The sequence below is a fragment of the Manacus candei genome, unplaced genomic scaffold (assembly GCF_025592945.1).
Source record: "Manacus candei isolate 608988 ecotype Guabito, Panama unplaced genomic scaffold, ASM2559294v1 h1tg000025l, whole genome shotgun sequence".
Lineage (NCBI taxonomy): Eukaryota > Metazoa > Chordata > Aves > Passeriformes > Pipridae > Manacus > Manacus candei.
The window spans coordinates 6,795,678-6,815,512 of NW_026138073.1; the positions used below are offsets into that span (position 1 = coordinate 6,795,678).

A 19,835-nucleotide genomic window follows, 5' to 3' on the forward strand; every position below is an offset into this window, starting at 1 on the left:
ATTTATTTAAAAATATTTTTTTTTCATAAATCTGAGCATAAATTATATCAACAACAGTGACAATATTCATGTGTTTTTTAAGGCTAAGCAGCTCAGGAACTGTTTTGCGGATGCAAAGAGGGATCTTATGAGTGTACCCTAAACAGCCACATGTACAGGATGCCCAAGAATTGTGATTCTCAACCAAAGGGAGTGCTGACTCCTCTTTCTCTGATTTCCTGTAATGGAAAAAGAGTTCTCTGTGCAAATGGAACTTAAAGTATCTCGCTGAGTTTGCTGAGACCTGTCCTGTGTGTTTACAGAAGGGGCATAAGGAACAGCCTGGCAGCACAACAGAGAGAAACCTCTCATGTTCAGCTGATGGGAGGATGTGGCAGCAACAGGCTCACTCTGAGGGAAATTCACCTTCCCAGGTACGAAAGGGACCAAATGGGATGTGTTGGGTAAAACTGCAGGTTTTTTCTTCTTTGGAGTCAGTCAGCAGGGATAACGTGCTAATTTTCTTAGACGAGTTTTAATTTTTTCAAAGAGATTTCCTCGGTTGGCCCTAAATATCTGTGATCCAAGGATAAAACTTCTGTTCCATGCCTTCACAGCAAGGAAATTTCCAGCATCTTTACTCTTAGTGGCATTTGCTTTAAGACCATTCACTTTTTATTAAGAAAAAAATACCTGGTTTAGCTAAACAGCCAGTTGAAATGAGTAATGAAAATGTTATTTGCATGGAACAAAGGAAACATTTTCTTTTAGATTATCCAATCTTACTAATTGATTACAGTGAGACTGCTTGGATGTGTGCAGTGTACAGCATCCAATCCCTCTGTCAGAGCAGGGCTTCAGTCAAGCTTGTATAAAACATCCCCTGGGAGAAAACAAGAGTAAAAGGTGTCAGGTATTTAGGGCTGACCATCCCATGGAGCCAGTTTAGCCCCCATGAGAAAACAATTTGGGTGTCTGAAAAGAAGATATCCTAAAAATATTTGAAGTTTCATGGAAGATGAAACACTAGAGAATATTGATAATTAAAAACATAGATTAGAAATACAAAATTATTTAGAGAAAACTCCTCTAAGGAATAGGTATTTTCTGTTGTTCAGACACCACTTGAGAGCCTGCTAGCATGGAAAGTATATGCTATTGATGAAAAGTAATAATATAAATCCACAGTATGTCTGAATTTAAATCAGAAAGGGAAAAAATTAATATAACGGATTTCAGTATTACAGTACCATTCCCCTGAGAAGCAAAAAATCTCATATTTGGAAGTGATTTGAATATAATAATCTTCAAATATTCATGGCTGAAAATGTTTCCTAAATGCTGTTTCCAAAATAGATGTTGCAAGACAGCAACTGTGTCCTGAGCTGATTTCAAAACCATGGCAAATAATGTTGTTTCACACAAACACAGAAGAAAATGTGATATCAACAGAAATGAAAGGAGGGAGAATCATCCAGGTCTGTGTACCAAGGATGGTCAAAAAGAGAGAGAAAAGGCTTCAACAGGAAAGCTGGAAAAGCCAGTTTGGAGAGGCAATGTCATTCCCAGCTCGCCAACCCATCCATGAGGTTTGTGTGGTTACAAACTATTCCCCATCGGCTCCAGCAGCCGCTCTCACTGCTGCCTGCTGCCAAGAAGTAGGTCAGAAACCTATTTTTGTCTCTATTCTTCTGTGGCCACATCGTGGTCCCTACACTGGTGAGGAGAAGGGAAAGTCTGAACAGACCTGTCCTGCATGGTGTGGGCTGAGCAGAGTGTCCTGTGCCCCAGCTCCCTCTGGGCTTAGTGGCAGGGAAAAATAATGATACCTCCAACAGCTGGGATTGCCCCTGGGGGTGCCCATCTCTCTCTGCTTGCTGCAGAAAGATTTTTAAAGGAATTAGAGACTTAGTGTGTGGTTAAATATCTAAACTTAGCAGGATGAATCTGAGCCAAAGCTCATGTAAGGTGCCAGCCCCATCCAGTGAACTGGGATCCAAGCAGTGCAGGAGGTTTTGGTGTTAACTCAGCTCTCAGTGGTCTGGGCTGGAGGGGCCTTGCAAACCTTTGTGCTGGTGTGGCTGAGGTTGGGATGAATAGGGACACAGGCAGAAGCAGGAAGCTGGGGATGAAGCAGAAGGAATTGGACTGAACCTTTAGTGCTCCAGTGCTGAGAGCTGCCTGCTTCTCCTGCTGTCCCCTAGGGCTAGTGATTTTATCACCTCCACTTGTAACATCCTTCTTTCTACTCCAGGTACAAGCTACCCTTTCCTCTCCTCCCCCATCCTCTCAAATTGTCCAACTGATTAACATAATTCACTTATATTCAGTAATTGTTTTCAACTTTGAAGTTAGCCAAAAGACTTATCAGGAAGCTGCTCTGATTTTCCTGCAATATTACCTAGAAATTACAAAAACCCCCATAATAAATTGACCTGAAGATACTTTCTCACCTTATTTGTATCTCTGTGTCATGAGGGCCAAAATCCTCTTCTTGTTGCCTCACTCCTCTCTTCTCAATGCCAGGCAAAGGCTGGTGGGGATGATGGCTTTGCCACCTTGGAGACTTGTGACCTTTGGAGTACAAGTGATCCATCTCCCTGTGGGAGAATTGGCATTTTGCCACTGGTCAACAAAATACTGTCCCCAAGTAAATAGTTTTACAAGCAGCAAACGGCAACCAATGCTTCTGCCTCAGGGCATGACACCACCCTAAAACTCTGTGGTTTGAGGTGAGTTCCAAGAGATGCCAAGCAGGAACGTTAATTGTGATGTGTCCCTCTCACTACATTTCCCTAAAACAATCTGCAGGGTTCACTCCAACGCTGCGCTACTTTATCTGAGGGAATTGCGTTCCCTGTGACATGAAACAAACTGCAAAGCAGTTGCCTCATCATTCTGCCTCTAGCAGGTCTTGAGTCCAGCTTTTCAAACCGATTTTTCCCTTTTCACAGTGCATCTGTCAAGATCCCACTCTGGAAAAGAAGATCAGAGCAAATGGGGGCTGAGGAGAACAAAAGCTGACCCAAACCTTTGACCTAAACTTAACATAAAGCCAAATGAAACCTTAGAGGTTTGTAAATGTTCATGAAACATTTCCACCTCCTGCTCCCCTCTCCTTTATCTTCGGTTTCTTTATACTTCTACACTTACTGTTTCTAATTGAAAGTCTAATGTAAAGCCCTACTAAATTAATGGAAAGACTTTCACCGATTTTAGCGCCTCTTGATTCAGCCTCCCAAAGAAAGGAAATAATTTCTTTAATGAAAGTGTCTTTAAACTTACGAGAAAACAAAAGCCGAAAAGAGATAAGGAAAAGCAGAGGTCAAATGCAATTTTCCAGCTAGCAGCACATGTTCTTGATCTGAACCACGCCCATAAAATTGCTATGGATATTGTTAATCCAAGGGAAAAAAAAAATCACTGTACAGAAACAGAGAATTGCTGAGTTAACAGCGAACTGCTTTAATAAGCTAAAACGTCTGCAAAAACTAGGAATTTTACTATCCTTTACTATTGGTTTGTGCTGTAGAATCACACTCCTGGTGATCAGCTGACATTTATCTTCTGAAGTTTCCATTTGCATCCATGAGTTTGACTCTTTCCCTTTGTACCGAATTTGCAGCCAAAATGTTCATCACATGAAAACTTTATTAGGAAAATAACTGTGATACTGATACTGCTTTAAACATTCGAGGTGACTCTTTTCAGAAGGGGATAGAAATGTGCCATAGGGCTTAATAACACCTGAGCTCCCCTGAACGATGCATTAGTTGATCAGAATAAGAATATACTTGTCCAAGTTATATTCTGGATTCATGGATGAGGGACTTGAGGAAGGTTGGTGAAACCAGCTAAAACAAAAATTAAGATGTGGCTTTTCTGGGAAGGTGGTAACACTCTCTTTTGGCAGTGACAGTCCCAAAGGATTGGTGTTGCCAGTTCAGAGCTTGGTCTCTAAAGTACTGACCTGCCTCAAGCTCCTATTTTGCACATATAAATTGAGTGTTTCCTGTGTGCAGACTGGTATGGCTGCATATTTTACTTGTGAATACATGCACAGCTTATCTAGGGAATTATTTCCCAATATTTGTCAGGCAGTTTTGGTGTTCACAGTCATAGGTAGATGCACACGGAGCAATGTGTGCTCCAGAGGTTGTTACTCGGTCTTAATGGAAAATACAGATGTGGGAAATGGTCCTAGGAATATGCTGCTAATAAGCAGCTACTGCTTGTTCATAATGTTTCTATCAGTGAGCATTATTTTATTATTATTTATATGCAAATTTTACACAACATAGGGTTTTTTTTGTCATTCTCTCTTTTTCATTATTTTCTTTTTGTCTTCTCTTTGGTTTTTTTTTCCCTCCTCTGTCCTCCTAGACTTTCTGTTTCTGAACTCCTCCAAAGTTTTTTTCCAGTGTCAGGTCTGGACTCTCTGGTCTGTGCAGCCATGCACTTGCTGTCTCTCTCAGAGTGCCTGACAGCAGTGATGGTACCTTGTTGGGAGACCCTGACCAAAATGCTTGCTGCCTTCAGAGCTTCTACTGGGTGACTTTGCCTTTGGAGATCTGAATAGTCCTGTCCATGTACTAACTCCTGAAAGGAAATAAAGACCTTAACCCAAAGGTGCAGGTTGAGGTCCATGGGCCATCCAGTGTAGGGTGGAGTAAATCCTCTGGACAGAGAGGTCAGGCACAGAAAAAAATGATCCTATTTGCTTTTTTCCAATCCAAGTTAGAGGAGGAAAATTCTATGTGTTGGCCTAGTGACAAATCTATTTTGACTGTCAAAACTTAAAAACTTTCTCCCAACACATCTTGGATCCACTTTTTCATTGGCTGCAATGGCTCCACTGGTGTGGTTTTCATAAATACTTCATCTATCTGTTTCTAGAAACATTCAGGGCATGAATTACTGGAAATGAAGCAAAATGTACCAGACATAAACTCAGCGCATCCTCTGTAGCTCATATTCTCTGAAGACTCATTTGTCCTTTTCCTCCTTTTAGATATTTCCTCTCTTCTTTCTGGCCTGTTCTCGTTATTTGTTTCATCAGCCATTTGTTATACAACTCTTGGCGAAATACCAGGGAAGTCTTCCTGACCGTGAACTGGGAAGAGCTTTTTTAAGGGAACAACAACAGTTTCTTTACTTGGGAGAGCCGAAAACAAGACAAGCCCAAATATTACCATTGCTGAGACAAAGTTTGTGAGGGCAGCGATGTGCTTTATTGGACTCAGTTGTGCAGCTGCTGAAGCTTGTCCTGTTGGGATTTTTCTTTGATTTTTAAAAGGCTTAAGGTGCGATTTCTCCCTGTGAAATCTGCCTCACTGCTGTGACAGTGGTCAAGTAGGCAGTGATGGAGGGATGGACTGCTGCCACTGTCTGGTGGGAACTGAGCTCCATCTGTGTGGCTCTGTGAAGGTTGTGGGTCTTCTCATCTAGAGGTGGAGATGCCTTTCTGGCTACAGGCAGGCAGCCCAGACAGTCATTAAAACAAGCAAACTGCATGCTTTCATCTCTCTTGAGTCCACAGCTTCCTCAGCCCAGACAAGATGGCCTTAGACCCAGTCTGAGCCTCAATAAACTTTTCACTTCTGCAGTTTCACCGAAAGTCTGACTTTGCATTGGGATTATTCTGACATTCATTTGCTTCAGGGCTGTTGGGTTCCTCTCTGTCTCCTCTCCAGCTGAAAGTTTATAGCTGAGCTGCGCAAGCATGTCCTAAATTGAGAGCAAACTGAAGGAAAGGCAGCTCCAGCTGCAGCTCACAGCCTGCCAGAGAGACTCCCCTGACAGGTCTCCAACAAGCCTGTTACTACAAGTTCGCCCCAACCAGCAGTCCTGGACAAAGCAAAAATTTGCATGAAGTTCATATTAGTTCAACATTAGCTCACGTTGCCAGCAATTCAGTAGCTCCTTCTCACTGCTTGAATCTTGGTTGAAAGATTTATGTGTGCTTGCCATGCAGCTTCTCTGAGAAAGTTGTGAAAGTGGGCAAGCATTTAGTTTCCACAAATACCATGGTACAGGTGAGTTGTATAATGTCTTCTGGAAGAACTGAAGATTTTAAGTCCTAATGTATAGTTGTAATCTCTTCAAGATGTAATAGCATTCTGATTAACTTCCAAAATAGGATAAGATATATAAAATGCAGTTTTATATAGTAATTTTCATTTCCACTCACTGAATGAGTGAGGTCTTATACCAATTGAATAAACCAATATTTATAAAATTTTTCATTTAAAATAGTTTCTAATGCTTTGACTGTACACACTAAAACACATTTCAAGTGTTTTAAAAAAATTAAAATCCATTCAAAAGCACTTTCTCTCCCTAAAGCACTCTGTGCACTATAGTCTCTGTAATACCTTCAGCTGCTACAGAGACTTCATAGAGCTGAGGATGTTCATGCTAAATAGATTTGGTATTCTGTTCCTTAAGTTTGCTAAAAGATTTTTGCTCAAAAAAAAAAAAAAAAGAAAAAGAAATCTATGTCATTCAAATTTTGGAGAAGGGTTGGTTGAAAAATCTCTAATTTAGTTTCTTTTTTAATCTGGAAATTGAGTCAAATTTCAGTGGGTTTTTAATCAATGGCATTATGCCAATATGAGCAACATAGCTGACATTTTCTGTCCTCTGCTGACTTATTGTGGAATATCAAGGATTAATTATTACCTCTCCCCTTGCGCCGGGTGAATTCTGTGTAGTCTAGGATAAGACTAATCCACCAGCCCCAGTCCTTGACTGGATCTGGAGTGAGGCAGTGACTTCTACAGCTCCCCAGCAATTTCTGCAGCACTGTATCCAGTGACACGGCCTGGTATCTGTTCACACACTGCCTAAGGATGTACCCCCAGCTGCTGGAGAAAAGCCCATTTCCATCCTGCTGGAAGGGGCTTTGCAAAGAGGAAGCAAAACTCCCCCCCATTGCTGCAGAGAACAGACAGCGGCTTTGCATGGATGTCCGTGGGAAGGGGCATCCGTGGGAAGGAGTGGCTGCTGCCCAGCCTAGGAATGGGAAGCATGTCCTCAGTGGGAGGCAGCGCTCACGGGGCTCCCGGCTCTCACCATTCAGCATTGTTCAGAACAAACGTAGACACTGTATATGAATGTAAAGCTTAATTTGTGGGTTTTACACCCACCACATTTCTTGGAGTTGACATTTTCTAGAACCTTAGGACCTTTTTATCTCCAGGCTGTTCTTTTCTTTTAGGTTTTTTTTTTTTTCTTCATTTTACAGGAAGCTAACAGCTCATGGTTTTTCTTTGACTTAATAAAACAGCATGCAAGCAAATCAACCCACGCTTTAGCCAAAGCAGCTGTGTAATGCTGTCCTCCCTTCAAAGGTGTGCAAACCTGGAAGGCAGTGGGGACACGTGTTCAGTTTATACAACACAGTGCAGCTGCACCATGACATTGCTCGGGTGGATGCTGAGAAATCTGGAGGAATTCCCTGGGGAAATGTGAACTTGGGGGTGGGGGGGAAGCCCACTTCACCTACTGTTCCACTTTGTCCTGAACAGTGAGAACAAAATGACTTATTTTTTAGAAATTCCTTGGGCCATCTATGACTGAATGGCACCAGGCTGTTTCTTGCTTCTGATAGTGCCCAAAATGTCCAGGGCATTTTCCAGGTGGAAGAAAGAGCTAAAGAGACACAGAAGAGAGAGGGAGAAGATTCAAGGCAGAAGTTGTTTAGTATTAGTGCAATTTCATTCATTCTAAAATTTCAGCCCTTTGTGATGACTTTCTAGTTTAAAAGAAAAAAACTGTTGTGCTCTCTCAGGCATACTGAAAAGCTACTTACGCCTCCTACTCTGTGGCAGAAGACGCTGCATTAAGATTTGTACAAGGTTTTGACATGAGGTAAGTAATGCTCACCTCTGAAAATCAAAGTAATATTTTCTCTGAGGATGGAAAAAAGATGGGCCAGTCACTCTTTCTCTGGGAATTGCCAGCCAAATGCAATAGTCTTGTATTTCAATTAATTGGCAAGTGGGCTGCAGCACAGATTGTTAGGTCCTCTTGTTGGGCATGGGATGATAGCTGTGTGAGGATGGCAGGATTGTTGTCACCTCTTGCTCCACCATCATCAGGTGTGTGGCTTTGGCTGACATAGTGACCCAAAACCCTGAAGGGTCTTTACAAACCCTGCTGCACCCTGACCTACCACAATCCTTTTCTCAAAGCTGTCTCTTCCTCCTTTACCAGCCAGAATGGTGGATTTGGGTGCATGAAGCAACAAAACCAGACAGAACCAGCTGGAAAAAGCAGTAACAGCCCCAGACAGGTGTTGATAGACATTCCTCATTGGCTGAAAGTTTCTTATCTAGTTTCAAGGACACTTTAATTTTCAAATCTCTTTTCCATTAGACACGTACATGTGAAGTCAGGTAGCAGATATAGAGGCTGGCACAAGAATATCCACCGAGGTGCCTGATCTCCATTGTATACCATAATTATAGTAGTGCACACTTTGGACTGACAGCATTTCTCAGCAAAAGAGTACTTTGAAAATATTAATCTCACATCAGCTATTTCTGTTGAATATTGGCTTATTCAGCAGGTGATGTGAGCCAATATTATCATATTTTTATGGACAACAAAACAAAGGGAGAAAGAAAGATTAAGTGACCCACCTAAGGTCAAGCAGTATGTCCAAGAGAAAACCTAGATAAGCTTGGGGATTACTGCCTTCCACTGACTAGGGAATGTCTGCAATAATTCTGAGAACCTAATGTATATGCACCTACGATAAATTAGAAATTATGCTGTCTTAGGTTACTCATTCACCAGTCTGAGAGACATTTTCACTGCATGGTGTTGCAAGAGCTAGCAGGACATGGTGCTTTAGACATCAACAGCCAGATCCTGCAAAAGAGTGCCACGTTCCTAGATGTGCAAGTCCCCTGGACTTCAGTTTCTTAAAGGAGAGCTGAATCTTCGAGCAGGTGATTAATATAAGTTGTGATGAGCTTGTGATTTGGAAAAAATGGCCAAAGTTTTGACTCTCTTAACCTTGTCTCCTCACTATTGGGCATTTCCCATTCCATGAGCTGAAAGGGATTTATACTGATGGGACTGCTCCTCAGCTATGGGGATAGGCTACGTGATGAGGAACAGAAGTTGTATGTTCATGCAACTTGTACAGCAACACGTCTTGAGGTAACAGCATCTCTGAAAGTGAACACTGATGTTGCAGAAATTTTAGGAAACTGATTATCCCTTAAACAGTTGAATAAATTTCAGGAGAAAAGAGGTTTACATTGAAAAATTTGCTAATAATAGGGCTAATGTACTTGTATTTGGGGGAAAGAAGCCAGGCCTTTTATTCCCGGATTTTCTTCTCTTGCATCACATTATGAATATCATTCAAGGAAGCAACCTCTGAAGAATAGTTCTAATTGTTAACTAATTATCTTTCAACAAAAGTGAGCAGGGTCTGAGATTTTACTTGGCTTGGATGTTTAAAGCCAAATTATAAGTTAGGTAATAAAGCAACAGAATCATTCAACACTGATTTACTTGTTTATTTTGCTATAAGAAATGAAATTTTTACTGGAATGGAATTAGGCAAAGGTTTGTTTTCTCATTTTCCCCATAGCCTTTTATACACTGCTAATATAGCAATATTCATAAATCATATCAGAGTTTTCAAATTTCCTCAACAGTGACCTAGGCAAGAAACCCTTAACAACTTGCTGAGAGACTTTGAAATTAAATTCAGCTGTAATATCATCATAACTAATCTATGGCAAGTTTCACTACAAAGATACATTTAAAGGAACCGAAGTACATGGCAAGGATAAGACAAAACATGAGTTTAGTATCATGTAGTTATGGCACTAGAAAGATTTATTCTATGTTTCATTACTTTATTGAACATGGTAAACCAGTGTGTTCCCCGGGAGAGAGGATATCTTAGATAATGAAACATATAAATACTAGGCCTTCAACCAAGCAAAACAGGGAAAACACTAGATAAGAAATTAAACCTTTATATAGCTGTTAAAGGACTCTTCCCTTTGACATCAGATACATTTATGTGTACAAACATTCATTTAGACATGGGTACTCTCTCTACATAAATGTTTATGAATAAATATACACATGCTTATACATGCATACAACCTCCACTTTAGAACAGACATAATAAATATCAGGAGGCTGACACAGACATTATCTGGTGCAATTGGAGCCACATTTCTCAAATGCCCAACATCCCTCAATCCCATTTTCGTCCCACTGCAACTTTTGAACTTCCTGTAAGGTTCATTATGGCAAATTGAGATTGATGACAAAGTGCAACATTTTGAAATTATTAAAGGTATTTGTTTTTCCTTTAATTTCTTTTACCACAGAATGAAAAGGATGAAAAATGATTCTTTTTTCATGGTAATTATATGTCTGACTTCTCAAATTTTATGCAGGCAGAAAACTTCCTCTGAACTCTATGTGTGTTGGGACCCAGCTCTTAAGTGTCCTGCTTTATCCCACTTCAGCATCGCCATCACCTCTTGTTTGAGATGTGGATTTTCATTCTGTCCTTGCTGCGTAAAACCAGTGAATCATTTCAGGCAGAAGTTAAGGTAAAATATTTCTTGGTATATCTTGTCATGTTCCTATTGATGTTGAACCTTTTAGGATATCTAGTTTCTGAAGGTGACCTTCTTCAGCACTTCTTGCCCTTTCCAACAACTTCTTCATCTACACCCAAGGGTCTAACCCATGATTTAGGCACCGAAGGACCAAGCCTCCCAACATCCTCTTCCTGGCCACTCTGTGTGGTGACATTTTGGATATCAGGAAAAATTTTTCCACCCAGGAGGTGGTTGAGCACCATTAACAGGCTCCCCAGGTAAGTGATCACAGCACCAAGTCTGTCTGAGTTCAAGAAGTGTCTGGACAACAATCTCAGGCCCATGGTAGGATTCTTGGCGTGTCCTGTATTTGGGCAGGAGTTGAACTCAATGATCATGATGGCTCCCTTCCAACTCAGCATATTCTATGATTCTAAGCAAAATGAGTCTCAGCTAAACTCATTGCACACATCCATTACGTGGGAGAAGCATCAGGATTTCTGTAAATCCAGTGTGGGAATTTATTCATCCCAGCCTCCAGCAACAATGAATTACCCTGATGACTGGTGTAATTTGGAAGCATACACAGCCATAATGAGAAAGTACCGTGGTTTCCTTTAAAGTAATACAGTGGTTATTGCTGATAGTTACTGCCTTTGTGAAGTATTAACGCGTGGTTGTAGTACAGTTGTGCAGTGAAATTACAGGGGCCTGCAGAACATTACTTAGCAACACTTGCTAACAGTGAGATGGTAATGAAGGAATGGAGGAAAAGAAATAGAGAGTATTTGAATCATAAAATAAACTGTGGTGTGATGTGAGCAAGCTGTTCTGAAGATAATGATGTTGTCTATTTCTCTTCTTGCCATGTGGATAGGGTAGAAGAACTTAAGAGCTGATTTGAAGCAACATATATGAAATATCTAAGTGATAGAAACAACACTACATTATGTTGGTTTTTTATCATTGCTGCCTGGGAGAAGTCTCAGAATTGTTGGTCTTTTGAAGATGCTCTGTCATTCCAAACCCATCCTGAGTCACTGGCTGGCCAATTAAAACAATCTCTCCTTTGGAAAGGGAGTTTGTCAGAGTTAAGAATGAAGGCTTCTCTCTACTACATCTCTCATTCCATTCATTCATTTACAGAACTACGCCAGTGTTAATCAAATGCCTGTAGGCATATTTCTAGAAAAGGGTAAGGCCATAAAAATAAAGGCAGACATATCTAGTTATAGATGAACCTTCCACATGTTGCAGATCTGTCTCAGACAGTTATCTTGGTTTATCTCCACCTGTTTAAATTGGAAAGCTTACAAAATCCATCTCCTGTGAGATTTCCAAGGTTTCTTGATTTCGTTTGGGTCAGAACTGCCACAAAAAGATGCATTTCTCAGAACACTTCTGAGCTGCTGCCAGGAACAGGGAGTGCTGGACTGTGCCACTTCAAAAAAAAAAAAAAAAGTTTTCTTTGAAAAGTCACCAAATTTTATAAGCTTTAAAATTGGCCTAGTTCAGTCTTGGGTATGATTAAAAGAGCTGCCCTGATTTATTGGTGTCAAACAAAGTATGTTTGGGTAGAACATTATTTTGTAATGGAAAAAGTGTCAGTGGAAGTGCTGCCTATCAGCACTGCTTGGGCTGGGTGAGAACCGAGCCTTAAACTGTAAGAGTCTCTAAAACTGGAGAAAAGGAAGACTGCTAAAAATGTTGTACCTAGAAGGCCATCTCTTAGTCTCCCAGATAAAGGTGTCTGTGAAGTCAACTTCAACAACATCTGGGGTGCTGGTAATTAAATTACAGCTGATAATTGCCTGCTTTGCGCCTCACCCTGGCCCTGCAAAGTAAATGGAAGCAAGTTTCTCATTCCTATCCCACCAGGAATGCTGAGCCATGAATATGAAGTGATGGTTTGGGGAATGTTTCACAGAAGAAACTTTCTGTATACATGAATTTAATAAAAAAATAATATTCTCCAGTTGGTAACATAGTTGCTTCCCGCAGCCCTTTAATTTTGCACTTTTTCTTTTCCCTTGTAAATGACAAAATAATTTTATTCTGACTGTGTTCTTGTTCTTGCACATTGCCTTACCCAGAGCAGTGCTCTACTGGAGCATCATCACATGAACGTGTCTACTAGGGACTGCCCAGAGAGAAATGGAAAGTCAAATGCAAGTGATCAAGCAGAGCCAACCCAGCTGTTAATAACCCAGTCTGTTTCAGACATACTCGTCCCACCAAAGCTCAGAAAATCATCATCTTTCTGAGGTATTTTTAAAAGGAGAACCCCTATGCAAAGGGAGACCTTACTAAAACAGTTACCCATGCCCTTCCTGAAACCATGTTTGTTTTTCTCCAAAATATGCAACTGAGGTGACTTTTGGCTTTAAATCTGATTTATGACCCTTTGAGATGCCATTGAGGTTACAGTTGAGGTCCTTAACAGGACAAAATTAGTAGCAAATATAAATTTAATTTGGTGAACTTAGGATAAAAATTATATGGAAAAATCAACACTGACAGAAAAACTCTAACATGAAAACTTATCCTGTTCTTATGCAGAGTCCTCTGCACCTATACACATTTCTTCTAGAAGATGTTCTACCTGTCCCACTTTGGAGCAACTCCTCTTGATAAAAATGCTCCAGAGATTAAAAAAGGTGGTCTTCATTTTGTAGTGCTTATTAGTGCAAACTAAATTGTCTTCAGCCTTGAGATGTTTAACGATTATTTAAAAGAAACTTGATGAATAGAAAATCACGTACTCCCACTTGGGGCAAATGTATTTTTGGAGTGATTCATAATAATTAATCTTTGTCTAAGTGGAATGCATTAATTTCTCCTACTGGTGGTGACTGTACTTCTGTTTCTTATCCTAAGTTAGATGGTTCTGCTCCAGAGGCATATTTACTGATTAAATTGGACCACGACCGGGTACTTAGGTTATGTCACTGTTATCCAAACCATCTTTTAAGGAACACAGAGTACTTGTTTTTGCCGCTCCACATTTAATGACAGATCTTTGCAGCTTGTTATTTCTGGAATTCAGATTACTGTGACTTAAAAGTCTCTCTGTCCTCGCCAGTGCTCAGCGACATAAAATAAACCCGCATATTAGGAAAAGAACCACGGAACTTGTCAAGTTGCACAGAGGGATGGAAAGAAAAAGCAAGCATGCTTTACATCGATCTGGAAACTCCGTCTGCAGCACAGCTATAAAGGGAAACGCTATAATATGTTGATATTATCAATGTAGCCAGAACTTTATTATGGAGAGTGCTGTTACCCACGGCAGTACCCACGGGGAGGGGGGTCCCTGTCAAGGCTGAGGTCCCAGGGCGCGGGTGGGACGAAGACACAGCAGGAGTCGGTTCGTGCCCCAAAGAATATATGAGCGTCAGTGGGCAGCGGGAGGGGGAACAAAGCAGAGGGGGGTAGCGATTCCCCGCAGTCGCCGCCACCAAACCCCAGCTCAGCGTCGCATTTGCTTCTCCCGACCCTGCTGGGGCTGCCCGAGAGCCCCGGGGTCGCTTGGGCCGGCCCCGAGCCCTCGGGGGCTGCCGAGCCGCTATGGCATAGCAGGGCGCCTGTTCCCATTTTCCTCCCGCTGCCTCCTCCTTCTCGTTCACGGGGGACCGCGGCGGGATGCAGACAGAGCTGGCACGGCCTCGACGGGCTGAAGTGCTCCAAGTTCCTTTTTTAGTAAAATCGCTTTGTCTCGAAAGTGCCGTGGAGCAAAGCCTGCTCACCCCGCTGCCCCCCTCCTCGCTCTCGGCCTCGCTGGAGGTGCCAGACTGACGTGCCAGGAACGCTCCTCATCCCCAGAGACGGAGCATCCCGGGGCCCCGCAGCCCGTACCCCGTACACCAGTCCAGCCTCAGGTTGCCCCGGGACAAGCAGCCAGCCCTGCTGCCCCCGCAGGTCCCTCTCTGGAGAGGGCTGGTGGCAGCATTGCTCCTTTGTTCGCTTTAAACGTGGCATCCAAGGAATGGACAGAAACCAACAGCTCATTTTGGTTTTGGCCTGGGATAACAAATAGCTTGCATGAGGCTGTAAAGCACTGCACTTGGGCAGGGTTCCACTGGCTGCAGGATGAACAGCTCTGCACAGTGTCATTAGTTTCTTCCATACCCGGTTTTGCCTTTTCCTTGCTGCTCCTGCGCAGTCCTTGCTGGTGCTGCTGGGGCATGGGCAGGGTACCAGGGAGGAAAACTACTAAAAGTGGCGATGGGGGCAAGTACCATAACCTGTCACTGAGTTTGGTTGTGCTCCATTCCCAGTTCTGGTGCCTTCCGATTTCAGACAGGGCTTGGGCCCTAACTCTTTGTCAGTGTTTCACCACATGACCAATTTCCTTGTCCAGACACCTCCTCCAGGCCAGATGATACTCAAGCTGCCCTCAGTGGAAATGCCCAAGGAAGGCAGTGTGCAGAGGGAAAGCGAGGAGTGGGTGGGTGGACAAGGACCAGAACAAGGTAAAAGGGGTTGTGGTTGGGGCAGGGGAGTCAGGGAGGTGTTGGGAGCTAATGAGCTGCTAACAAGGCTGATAAGGAATGGGTGGAGATAAATATAGTGAGAATTAAGCAGGAGAGATGGTTGGAGACTGGGTATAGAGATCCAGAAGGACCGGTGATTATGAAATGGGAATGGAATTATGGTGAAGAAGACAGTTGTCTTAGGGGAGGGCAGGATATTTGGGGTTGCAGGTAAGAAGGGGCAGACTTATATTCGAAAGCTTAATGAACATTAATGGCATTAACTATAAGGATGTTGTTTACTTCAGTGGCTGAAGCTCAGTGCTCCTGGTTCAGCTCTGAGTTCTGGCAAAGGGTTCCTGTCTCTGTCTTTCCAGGGGCCACCTGCATCTCTTCTAGAATATGGAGCATGTGCCTGTACACATGCTGTCTGTGTGGCTGCAGGTATAATAAGAAATGTGAGAGAGTGACTGGTTTGGGGAAATGTGCAGTACAGTGATAAAATCCTTGGTGGCATGATAAAGTACTGCTGGGTGTTGAGGCAGGCTTTGTACTCATATTTTTTCTTTATTTCTACAGATCTCCTGCCATGCTGGGCGGCTCTGCTCTAGTGCCAGATCCTGGAAGAATGCTATCTCTCAGGTTTGTCTTCCTAGGTGATGGGAAGTGAGTGTGGGACTTCAGGGCAAGGCAAAATGGTCCCATGATTAAGGTCTCATGTATTTGAATGCCCTCCTGATGAACTGGGTTCAGTTTCTTCAGTTACCCGAACTAAACTCTTTCAGGATGATTACTTTTGTGGTTTTGGCCAAGGATTGGTTTCTTTGCAGATGTTGCATATTCCCAGTTGAAACAGATATTAATGAGAGCTGGGTCTTACATGAACAGTGTAAAGGCTCCTGAGAAACCAGTTTTCTGAGCAGTTTGGATACCCCAAAATTTGTAAAACTTTTTTATTTTATTTTTATTATTTCTCACCCCTCCCTATCCTCATAGCATGTAATTTAGCTGCAGGAATACTTATGTGGCTTTTGGATGATCCACTGATGAGAAGTACAGAAAACCCACGAGGATGTGAACAATTTTCTCTTGTGTGCTCAAGTAACAGGCAGCAAGTAAGGCATGGTGCACTGCAGCAAGCGGCAAGTAGAAAACCAAACATAAAATCATTAAAATGTGTCCTCCACTCTGTGCAAATGAGGGATAGAAAATTCCTGGGAAAGTCTTCGGGAATTTAGCTGCTCTTGCAGAGCTCCAGTTAGTGTGAAGGTGGTGTTCATGTGAGTCCTTGTACCTTGGTATAGATTAAGTCCCATTTCAACTTCTCGTCCGACATTGGATCATATTTGTTCTGACACAAGGTGTTATGTTGCATTGTGAATAAAACAGTCAGTTACTGAGAGAGTAACTTCTACATACCCTGAGGGATGGTGATGTTACTGGGCCCTGTATTAGGGGCTGGAGATGGCTGATCTGTTTCTACGTCTCTGAACCCTGCTGGGAAACTGAACTGTTAACCTGAACTCTCATTTTTTATGTGTTTTCTACTAAAACAGTTTTAAAGCATCTCTGTTACTGTGAATTCTTGCTTATTTGTCATAAAGGAGGAAAAAAAAAAGCCAAATGGGAATTAACAAGAGGATTTTCTTTGTGACTTTAGTCCCTCATTAGAAGGTTTACAATCGAGCTTTGGGAAAGATTTCCTTGAATTATTTTAAGGTTCTAATGATAAAAACCTTGGGGAGGTCATGCACATGGGGGATTTAATACCCATTCAGAACCATCTGGCATTAGATTACATGCAGGGAAAGAACAAAATCTGGCAGTAGTATTCATCTCCATTAACCCGGCATACAGGCTGATATGATTGTAGCAGAGAAAATACTCTCACTCTTTCACTGGGAAGAGCTCTTAATAGACCTGGGCTAAATTGGCTTATAAAACCAAAGACTTCTTGAAGCGTGGATCTGCCCTCTCATTGAGTTCATTTGCTTTGGCTTTTAGTATGTATTTCATTTCTCTTTAACCTTGACAACTAGTATGGTAAGGTATAAAATATTGCTAGGTTGAAGGACTGTGTTTGCAGCTCCTAACTTGCTCTGTGAGTGCTGTCTCAGTAACGCAAGCATGATGCTGAAGTAGAGCCTGTTCCCATGTTGTTCCTGCCTCTCCTTGAGAGCAACACTGAGTGCACAGTCCCAGTGGCATCCTCAGCAAAACTCCCACTGATGTCAGTGGTGATGAACCTTCCTCCAAGACCCTGAAGCAGCTCCTTGTGCTTGGCCTGAAGCAGCTGACCAGTGACTTGGGGCAAACCCAGTAAAGAGAGTGAACAATGCTGGGGAGATGATCCCTTCTCATCCAGATTAACTGCATTTCACCTTAATTGCTGGGCAGGCTGCAGGCTCTGTTCAACCTCCCATGCTGCTATTACTTTTGTATAATTTTCATCTTGTCATACTCCATCAGGCTTGTCCAGAGAGGGTTTCTCTCTGCCCTCCAAATTTTTCTCTCCTCTTCCCTCCTCTCCCAGCTTGGCACAGTCAGATCCTCTCCTTTAGCCAATGTTATGATTCAGTTACTACATGGAAAGCAAAACCATATGGAAGACAAGATAAAGGCCATTTATCTTGAAGTCTGTTGAGATGTGAACATCTCACATTAAGGCTTCAGTTCAGCCAGGCTTTCTTGCACTTGTTGCTGTCATCTCTTTCCACAGGAACAGAGATGGACTCCTGTGCCAGCCAAAACAATCCTTTTAGCTTGTCATCTGCTTTGTGCTTAACATGGCCCTGAATACAAAACATTCACAGAAAAAAACAATCTTGCTATGTCTTTTCCTTTGTTCTGAGAAGCCACCTGTGCCAGCTTTCCCTTTGGAGACTCCTAGCTGCTGAAGGAAATTGCTATCACCCAAGATAGGGTTCATTCTGGTAAATGCAATGTGCATCAAGCTTGGCAAAGGAAAACTTGTTCTATATTCATTAATTAAATGGTTCTCCCTGAGTGCCTGAGGAAGGATCATAGAACAGTTTGCATTGGAAGGAACCTAAAAATCATCTTGTTCCAACCCCCCTGCCATGGGCAGAGACTCCTTCCACTAGACCAGGTTGCTCAAAGTCCCATCCAACCTGGCCTTGTGTTATTAAAATGGATGATATTATTCAATTAATAACTGCTTTGAGGAAGGGAGACCAGAGGATGGAGTCCCAGTAATTCCAGATGTGCAGCCATGTGAGGGGCAGCAAGCACAGTATGTGACTGCTTCCTATTTTGCAGTCCCCACCAACAAAATGAAATGACAGTGCATTTAGTTTAGGGGGAAAGCTTCCATCTTTCACACTCCTGGAGAATTAAGAGATAGGGATCCTCTGAGACACATCTCTGGTGGATGTCCTGCAGTGTCTGCTGGTACCTTTCTGGTTTCGTCCCTGGGCTTGTAACACACTTGCTGATGGATTTATGCTGCAGTTGGAAACCAGAACCCAGGACAGCCTGTTCTCTGGCTTCATGTTATAAACATAAATAGACTCACACAGACATTTGTATCTGGTTCTTTCTATCAGCACAAGGGTTTTATTACCTCTCTAAAGTGATCCTTAAGGGGAGCAAAAGGCTGGCAACAAAAGGAAGTGCTCAAGCAGGAACAGGAACACAAAGGAGCAAAGGGCAGGAGGCTGCCATGAGACCAGGCAAGCGAGAGCAGGCAATTAATGGCAGGTATCAAAAGGGCTGTTGGAAACTGGCTGTTTCCCTCATCTTTTGAGTAGGAGCTGCCATCAGATCACATCAGAGTCACTCTGGTCTGAAGTGCATTTTTAGCATGGAGAAAACTTTTTCCCATCTCCAGTTTTGAACTTTTCAGAATGAGTTGCTAAGTTAATGACAGGCCTCTAAATTAGCTCGTTGTGGAGCAGTGAAGCGAGTAATGTGGAAAAGAGATGCAAGCAATTATGTTTTAAATAAACACCCACCGTGTTATTAGAAACTACCTGAAAAGAAAATTCAGCAGTGTGAAATCCAGCTTTCAAACAAGTTATCCCAGCTCTCCTGTGTGAGAAACAGTGAACCGGAGGGTTTGTGAAGTGTGGGAATCACTGAGTAATTCCAGGCAGGCAGTACCAAGCTCTCAGCTGCTTTCCCAGAGTCCTCATGAAACCCTCATATTCAGGTCCTGGTTTTGTTGTTATTTTGCCCCTGATATGCTGAGAGCCTTTTACCTATGCAAGACCCCACATGCTGAACAAGATGAGGCAAATGAGGAGGTGGGCAAGGGGGGAGCAAAAAATTATTTAGAGGTGCTTGCTGGCAATGTGATGTTGGCAATGGTTTGGAAAAGCCCAGACTATCACCCTGCTATCTACTGATTCTGGACTGAGCTGAGAGTAAATATCTTTCGTATCCCGTCAGCCACAGCCATCCTGAAGCAGTCAGGGTGCTTTGCTTGCGTAGGCAATGCTATTGCCATCTTTCAATTACTGCTCTTGGAGAACTGCTCAAAGTCTCATATTTTGAACTGTTCCAGCTGTTCTCCACTCCCTCAGAGATATCATCAGAAAGTAGTCGATTACACTGAGATTACTTTAGTGATATCAAAGGGCGTGGAAGAAGGCTGCTAATTAGTAAACCCTCAAGGTATGAAGATATAAATAGCCCTGGAGCAGTGAGAACAGATCCAAATCTGCAGTCTAACATTATCTTGGGTGAAAGCATTACGTATAGGCTGATTCCAGTAGAGAAGAGTGATTGAGCATTCCTGTTGAGCTGAACAGCAGGGCTTGTTTTGATTGATAAAGCT

General features: G+C 42.5%; 1 long non-coding RNA gene across 1 annotated transcript; it reads left to right on the forward strand.

Annotated features, from left to right (window-relative positions):
* Positions 1–210: 210 nt before the first annotated feature.
* Positions 211–15,679, forward strand: LOC127471672 (uncharacterized). Its single transcript, XR_007904733.1, has 6 exons — positions 211–413; positions 1,336–1,568; positions 2,934–3,052; positions 7,772–7,851; positions 10,416–10,574; positions 15,617–15,679. It is a non-coding gene; the product is annotated as an uncharacterized LOC127471672 (long non-coding RNA).
* The last annotated feature ends 4,156 nt before the right edge of the window (positions 15,680–19,835 follow it).